Below are 8,087 nucleotides of genomic sequence, written 5' to 3'. Positions count from 1 at the left end.
AAGGGCGGCTAGATATGCAAGGGTTGCACTACGATAGCATATGATACGAAGAACAATGCTAACCCTAACATATCTAAGATAACTACGTTGCTCGCCATCAAAAAGGCTTCAGTACGAGCAACGCATGAACAACGAGCATAAGCTTGTGCTGCCTAGATCGCAAGATGCGATCTAGGCAGCATGATGCTTACCGGTAGAAACCCTCGAGACGAAGGAGTTGGCGATGCGCCGAGATTGATTTGTGGTTGAACGTTGGTTGTTGTTTATTTCATAAACCCTAGATACATATTTATAGTCCAGGGGACTTTCTAACGTGGGAATAATCCCAACCGTGCACGAGGCAAACTCTAACTAACCGACACGTAATCTACTATGTTACAGATACAAGGGCAAACTAGCCCAAACTTTGCATAACATGCCGATTCATGTATTTCTCCCATGTATATTCTTTAAATCCATCTTGATCACGGCCCACCTCTGACTCGGTCAAATTCTGGTGATAACACATGCCCCCCTGGTTTTGGAATTGATAATTCCAAAATCACTCTGCTTTCTCTTCATTGGGTCATGTCGTGGCAGAACCGTCGCAGTATCCTTCATCATGATGCCTTGCCTTCTCAACTTCTCCGCGTGACCTGGCAGTTTTTTTTTTTAGGCACCACTTCCTCGGAAACTGCTGTGGCATTGAATTTCCACTATATCCCCTTTTATTTAACCGCTCCGAACAGTTTACTTCCGCATCCCCTTCGCATTAGCACTCCAAAAGCCCTCCTGCGCCACCATGTCTTCTTCCTCCTCTGCTCCATCGGATCTTTCCACCCAGTCCTCTTCTTCCCGCGAGCCGACGCCGGAGCCGAACCCGGCAGAGGTCCACGCGGCCAATATCCGCCGCGCCATCGAGGCCGGGGAGGAGTCTAGCCATGACTTCTCCATCTGGTCGGAGGACGACAAGTCCCTGACCGACGGGGAAAGCGACCTCCGCTTCCTCGCCGATGGGGAAACGGAGGAGGAGAGCGATGACGATCGCTTCTCCTGCGACGACTTCACCTCTCCCGAGGAGGAGGAGGAGGAGAAGGAGGAGGAAGAGGAGGAGGAGGACGACACCCCCTCCGACGAGCCGCCGGCCAAGCGCTTCTGCCCCTGGCCGGGGAACCTCAGCGACTTCGACAGCGACGACGACGACGCTGACGAGGAGGACGAGGACAACGAAGGCCCGGTCGGCGGCCGCTGGAGCAGCGACGACGAGCCCGCCGGGAGTAGCGCCGACAGCGGTGACGACGGTGACGACGAAGGCAGCGACGGCCCATAGATTAGGACCATTAGCATAGGATCAGTAGTAGTAGATGGGGCAATGTATCCCCTAGTACTTCCTTTTGAGAGCAATTAGCTCTTTATGTAAGAAATCTTGCTTTATCAATGAAGAACTTCTCCCAATTTGATTTTGCCGATTTCCTTTGAGCTTAATTTAGCCGATTTCCTCTCATACTGATCTTGCCGATTTATCCCCTTAGCCAATGCGTAATGAGCCGATAGCCACGCATCGGTCCTTTAAAATTCACCCTTCAATTCTTCAACTGATGATTTTTGAGATCTGGTGGATAATGTAGAGTCTTCAGGAAAGCCTTTGAATTCTTCCAACCAAACCTAATGGTCTTCTTCAAACACTCATCATTTTGTGAAGAAAGTTGCGACAAAAGATCAGCCGATGGTACCCCAATCGGCTCCTAAACAGAGCATCCACCAGGCCTGCTGCCCCCCGAGCCTTACTCGAGGCGAGAATGTCAGAGAGGATGCACCAAAGCCGATCACCAAAGCCGATATACCTCTTCTGTCAACACTGCTGAACTAGCACCAAGGGCTGAAAAATCCTCGACAAGAAGGTTCAGGAACCCGAATCGGCTCAAGGCAGCTGAGGAAGTTCTCATTGAACTGGACTTGGCGGAAAAACTTGGTGAAGACCCGGTAGACCTTGTATAATTGCACTAGAGTCGATGGCTACGCATCGGCTTCGTTTCTTAGTTCTAAAGTCGATGCCCTTGCATCGGCTGTACGACATAAAAAAAAATTAATTAAATTTTTTTTACTGGCCGATTTTTCTAATCGCCCCCCAATGTTTCACTGTACACATGTTTATCTGCACATGTTCACATGTTCATCTGGTTTAAGTGCCCCCCGAGCCGAATCTGTCAGGTAACTGCAGATATCGGCTCTGTAGCTTAGCCAAGGCATTGTATTTGCACGTCGGCTCTGGTAGGACCAATGTTGATTCTTCTTAACTCACTAGCCGACGTAAAAACTGCTGCCAAGTAGATTGATGTTGAACACAAGCAGAACATGTGGTGAGGATAATTTTGGCCGATTGCTGGAATCGGCCTCCATATTGATCGAAGTGTTCAATGAAGGCATTGTGCTTTCCCTTCATATACCTTTGGGGGCCGATCCCAAGGATCGGCCTCGCCACCTTTGCTCATCGGTTTGCTTTTGCTACTCGGTCAGGCCAGTGGATAAGACCAGCCTAACCCTGCCCTTCGTCACGTCGATGCGCTCGCAGTCGTCCAAATTGATACCTGAGAGGGGTTCTTGGCCTGCTGCTTCCCATGCGTTCATGCCAGCCGTTGAAATTTCGGCTGAGTCATCGGCCTGGACGACCTCTACCTCATCTCCATCCCACTGTATTATGCATTGGTGCATCGTGGAGGGAATGCAACAGTTGGCGTGGATCCAATCTCTTCCTAACAGAACAGCATAGGTGCTCTTGCTATCGACGATGAAGAACGTCGTAGGGATAGTTTTCCTTCCTACGGTCAAATCCACGTTCAGAACACCTTGTGCGTCAGATGCTTGGCCGTTGAAATCACTCAATGTTACGTTGGTCTTGATTAGATCCGAGCTAGAGCGTCCCAACCGACGTAGCATAGAGTATGGCATAATGTTGACTGCCGCTCCGGTGTCCACCAGCATTTTATTGACAGGCCTCCCATCGATATAACCTCGCAAGTACAGGGCCTTCAGATGTCTGTAGCTTCTTTCTCATGGCTTCTCAAAGATAACCGGCCGTGGGCCGCAGTCAAGTTGTGCCACAGGTGCCTCGTCTAATCCTGGAGCACTGAACTCCGAAGGAAGGATGAACACCATGTTTGTGCCAGCCGATGTTTCATCATCGGCTTTCCTTTGCTTGGGGCGCCACTCCATTTTCCGTGGTCGACCCTCCTCATCCAGGGTTCGCTGAACTTTCGCAGCCAGATCAGGTCGCGCCTTCCTTAGCGTATGCAGGTATAACCTTTCGGCTTCCTCCAAGCCGCGCAATCGCTGAACCCTGCGCTTTTGGGAACGGCTGAGTCCATCAGGGCACCACCTTGGACGGTGGTACCTGTCTTCTTCTTCTCGTCCCTCGTCTTCCGAATCCTCAAGATCTTCCATCCGAGGGGACTCCGCGCGTTTGCTTTGTGGTGGGGGAGGCCCTAGACGTTTGAACACGGACATGTTGGCTGCCTCCTTCTTCTTCTGGTTGCATTCTGGGCAATTGCCGATTGTAGGCAATCGGCTCATTCCTGAATCCCAGCAGTGTCTGAAGAAGGGACAGTCCCAGTGCCTATCCTCGTCGTCTCGCTCCCTTGACTTTTCCTTGGCACGGCGCTCGTACTCCTCCTCATTGCGATCATGCCGACGATGTCTTCTGGCTTCTCTAGCCAGACGATCTCTTTCATCTTCATCGCTGGATCGTCGGCGTTGGTCATACTGACTCACATACTTGTTGAGGAGGTGATCAGAGAGGGGTCGCTGATATCTTATGTTTTTCACTTCTCCCTCTGTGATGTAGCGCTTGCCATCATGACGGAGCCGATCGCGTGGAGCGGCCTCCTCTGTATCCTTGCTACGAGAGCAGCTGCCCTCGTCTCCATCCTTGCCAGAGTGGTGCCCAGGTCCTACCATGTTGATGCTGAACGAGGATCCTGGCTGGCAACCTTCAGGGTAAGTGCATTCCACCATGTTAACGGCGGGGAAGGGGTGGGTGTCGACCTTCATGGCGTACTGGTTGAAAATCAGACGTCCTTGTTCTATCGCCATTTGGATCTGCTGACGCCACACCCTGCAGTCGTTGGTGGCATGGGAGAGCGAGTTATGCCATTTGCAGTATGGCTTTCCGTTCAGCTCCTGTACCGTGGGGAATTTGAGACCTTCAGGTATCTTCAACTGCTTCTCCTTGAGCAGGAGGTCGAAGATTTGCTCAGTTTTGGTCACGTCAAAATCAAACCCTCTGGGCGGGCCTGGTGGCTTAACCCATTTGCAGGACACGGGGGTTGCCCCCCGAGTCCATTCAGCCACTGCTACCTCTTGATCTCCCGCAGAAACTTCGTCTTCATCCGCCTCAACCAGGACTACCGGACGCTTGAATTTGTCCTGGTACAAGTCTGGATGGCGCTGTTCATATGCTGACAATTTCTGAACCATGTGCGCCAGTGAAGGGTAGTCTGCTTGGGAGGCCATATCCTTGATTTGTGAGGCAAGGCCCACCACTGCCAACTCGACTGCTTCTTTTTCAGTCACACGAGCCGAATAGCATCGGTTCCTTAGATTTCTGAAGCGCTGGATGTATTCTGCCACAGTTTCTCCACGCTTCTGATGTATCTGTGCTAGATCGGCAAGGCCAGACTCGGAAGCTTCTGAGTGAAACTGCATGTGGAACTGTTCTTCCAACTGCTTCCAAGTCCGGATCGAGTCCGGTGGCAACGAAGTGTACCACCCGAAAGCCGATCCCGTGAGGGACTGTGCGAAGAACCTCACGCGTAGTGGATCCGACGCTGAGGCCGTTCCTAGCTGAGCCAAATATCGGCTCACATGCTCGATGGAGCTAGAGCCGTCTGATCCACTGAACTTGGAGAAGTCAGGGAGCCGATACTTGGGTGGTAGTGGGACCAATTCGTATTCATCGGGGTACGGCTTGGAATAGCCGATTGTCCTCCTTTTCGGCACCATGCCGAACTGGTCCCTCAGGATTGTACTGATCTGATCCGCGGTGCTGGCTGGAGGAGTCGAACTCTGAAGATTCGCCGGGGTGGCGTACTTAGCCAGCCATGCTTGCTTTTCCAGCTCTGAGCCAACTGCAGGAGCTGAGCTCTGGAGGTTCGTCGGGGTGGCATATTTAGTTAGCCACGTCTGCTTCTCAAGATCTGTTGCTGACGTTCCTCCTGCTTTCCCAGAAGTCCCTGCTGTCGCGGCCTGGTTTGTGAGCGCCCAGTTACCGCAGTCTGGCACGTATGTGCACATGTACCCGTGAGGGATCTCCTTAGGCGCCTCATGCAAGAACTGGCAGTCACTAGGGTCACCACCGATCTTGTAGACGACGAATGCCGGTGAATTCGGCACTTCTGGTGCTGCCAACGCAAATGGCAGCGGTGGACGGGACTGGAGTGGCATCTCTCCTTGGTGTGTCCCGAGAGCTGGTCCTGACGGAGAGTACTGGTGCCTCATGATCTCCTGGATCACCCGGAGAGCGACACGCTCCAGAGTGTTCACCAGGTTCTCAGAGTGGCGGTGCAGCGAGTGAGCCACCAAGTAGTTGATCTCCTGACGTAGGGACCTGGTGCGTTCTTCTGACGGGGCAGAGAGGTCTATCCCATCGAGTGCACCATCAGGCGAGAACCCCTTCCACCTGATGCCATGTGAACGGGTTCTGTGAAAAGAGCCGATGAGGTCGGCTTTGAGGATTGCTTTGACCTCGTCATACTTCTTCTTGAGCTCGTCGGTCAGATCCTCGTACGTGACTGGAGTGCCGTCCGCCATCTCAGATGTAGATGGCGATGTGGTTGATGTCGAAGCTTGTCCCACCAGGCGTGCCAGAATGTGTTGCGGTCAAAACCCACCGGCGGGCAGCGACGGGCAACACAGTAGAGCCGGGAACAACTTAGGGCTGCGGCTAGCCCTGGTCCCTCCGAGCGACGGCCCGCAAAGCCTCTGGTACACACGTCCGATGCTGATGCAGGGGCGTGCCACCTGACCTATACCTGGTCAGGAAGGTGATGGAGATGCCTCGCTTAGTTTCCTGCATGGCATACACGTAAACATTAAATACGAGCCTCGGTCGGCTCTCAGGTTATCCTGTGAATCGGCTCAAGGAGCCGATCCACCCATGATTCGTACGGGGTGCACGAATATATGGTGGTCCTGCTTGATCAAGATAAAGCTAAAGCGATCTACGACGATTTAGGGTTTTCACCGCATAATCGGATCATCCTACTCACGATTGGGCCTCGCGGCCACGCACGGTGATCGTAAGCCGATCCTAGACAAGGCCTAAAAACCAACACGAGGTTGATCCCCGGAACATCCTGTCTAGGACTAGCAAACGACACCCTACGTGCCGCTGGATCCTCCAACCCTTTGTAAGGCCTAACTATTGCAGATATTAAACTAATCCTTGAATAACAAGGAGCAACCGTAACGGATCGGATCTACTAAATAATGATCAAGCGGGGTGCCGCCCCTACACCTAAGATAGGTGTAAGGGCGGCTAGATATGCAAGGGTTGCACTACGATAGCATATGATACGAAGAACAATGCTAACCCTAACATATCTAAGATAACTACGTTGCTCGCCATCAAAAAGGCTTCAGTACGAGCAACGCATGAACAACGAGCATAAGCTTGTGCTGCCTAGATCGCAAGATGCGATCTAGGCAGCATGATGCTTACCGGTAGAAACCCTCGAGACGAAGGAGTTGGCGATGCGCCGAGATTGATTTGTGGTTGAACGTTGGTTGTTGTTTATTTCATAAACCCTAGATACATATTTATAGTCCAGGGGACTTTCTAACGTGGGAATAATCCCAACCGTGCATGAGGCAAACTCTAACTAACTGACACGTAATCTACTATGTTACAGATACAAGGGCAAACTAGCCCAAACTTTGCATAACAGGCCGATTCATGTATTTCTCCCATGTATATTCTTTAAATCCATCTTGATCGTGGCCCACCTCTGACTCGGTCAAATTCTGGTGATAACACAATCATGGGAGGTAAGGAAGAGAGATAGGAATAAAATATGCCTACTTACATGGTAGAGATAGAAATCATATATGATTCACCTGAGAATCATTATGTGATGGACTAGAACATCATAAATATTTAGGAGAAGTACAATAAGAAGTTAAGTGCTAAACGATAGTGCAAGAATTGTGTTCCAAAACAATGGGAAGTGTGCCAAGCACATCATGACCATAGTCTTATGATAGAAACACTTGGAAGTATAGGAACTATATCCTAATAAATATGTACTCAGAGCAACCATATTAGAACTAATGGTATCATACCAAATAGCCCTCAATAGCATTTATATATGGAATAATATTTTGTTAGTACTTCCAAACAAAACTAGGTTAACTTTAACTATCCTAGGCCACTTTGTTTCAAGATTATCTCATTGCAAATGTGCAATTAAGGTAAAGGTTGAGACAAATAGTAGAATCCCACATATTCGTGCTAAGTATCACGATATAAACCTATCTATGTGGTGTTATATACTACACATCAGAGCCTGATGTTTAGAGACGTCTTACTCAACTATCATATTCAGGCCTATGATGGTGTGTATTATAAACACAAAGCTGAATCTTCTTGGATTTTCATTGTTTGACTAGATCCATACATGAAGTTTGACTTTGATATGCAAAGGCATGTTGCAATATCAAGTCCTTACTTGGTGCTATAGATCTAGAGGGTAATAGTATTCATGTGAGGAAGTGACGAATTCTGAAGATTCTGAAGACAAGATGAAGGTTCATCAGAAGAAGGAAGCAAAATTGTGGGAAGCAACCACAATATTCAGAAGGAAGTACCAATCCAAATTCCTGCCTTACCCCAACAGAGGAGTACTTTAGTACGGAAGAAGCATGAAGGTGAGAAATCTGGTGATTATGGTGAAGCTGAAGCAGATCCATAGTCAACATGGAAGCGGGGATGCATGGGAAATCACTTCGGATACTATATTCATAGTGTCAGTTAGTGGTTCTCTTGCAAAATAAACCCTGAATGAAGGAAGATGATATATGAAATCATAGCAGATATAAGAAGACCACAGTTGATA

This window comes from Lolium perenne, chromosome 1 (genome assembly GCF_019359855.2).
Source record: "Lolium perenne isolate Kyuss_39 chromosome 1, Kyuss_2.0, whole genome shotgun sequence".
Taxonomy (NCBI): domain Eukaryota; kingdom Viridiplantae; phylum Streptophyta; class Magnoliopsida; order Poales; family Poaceae; genus Lolium; species Lolium perenne.
Note: the sequence above shows the minus strand (reverse complement) of the source record.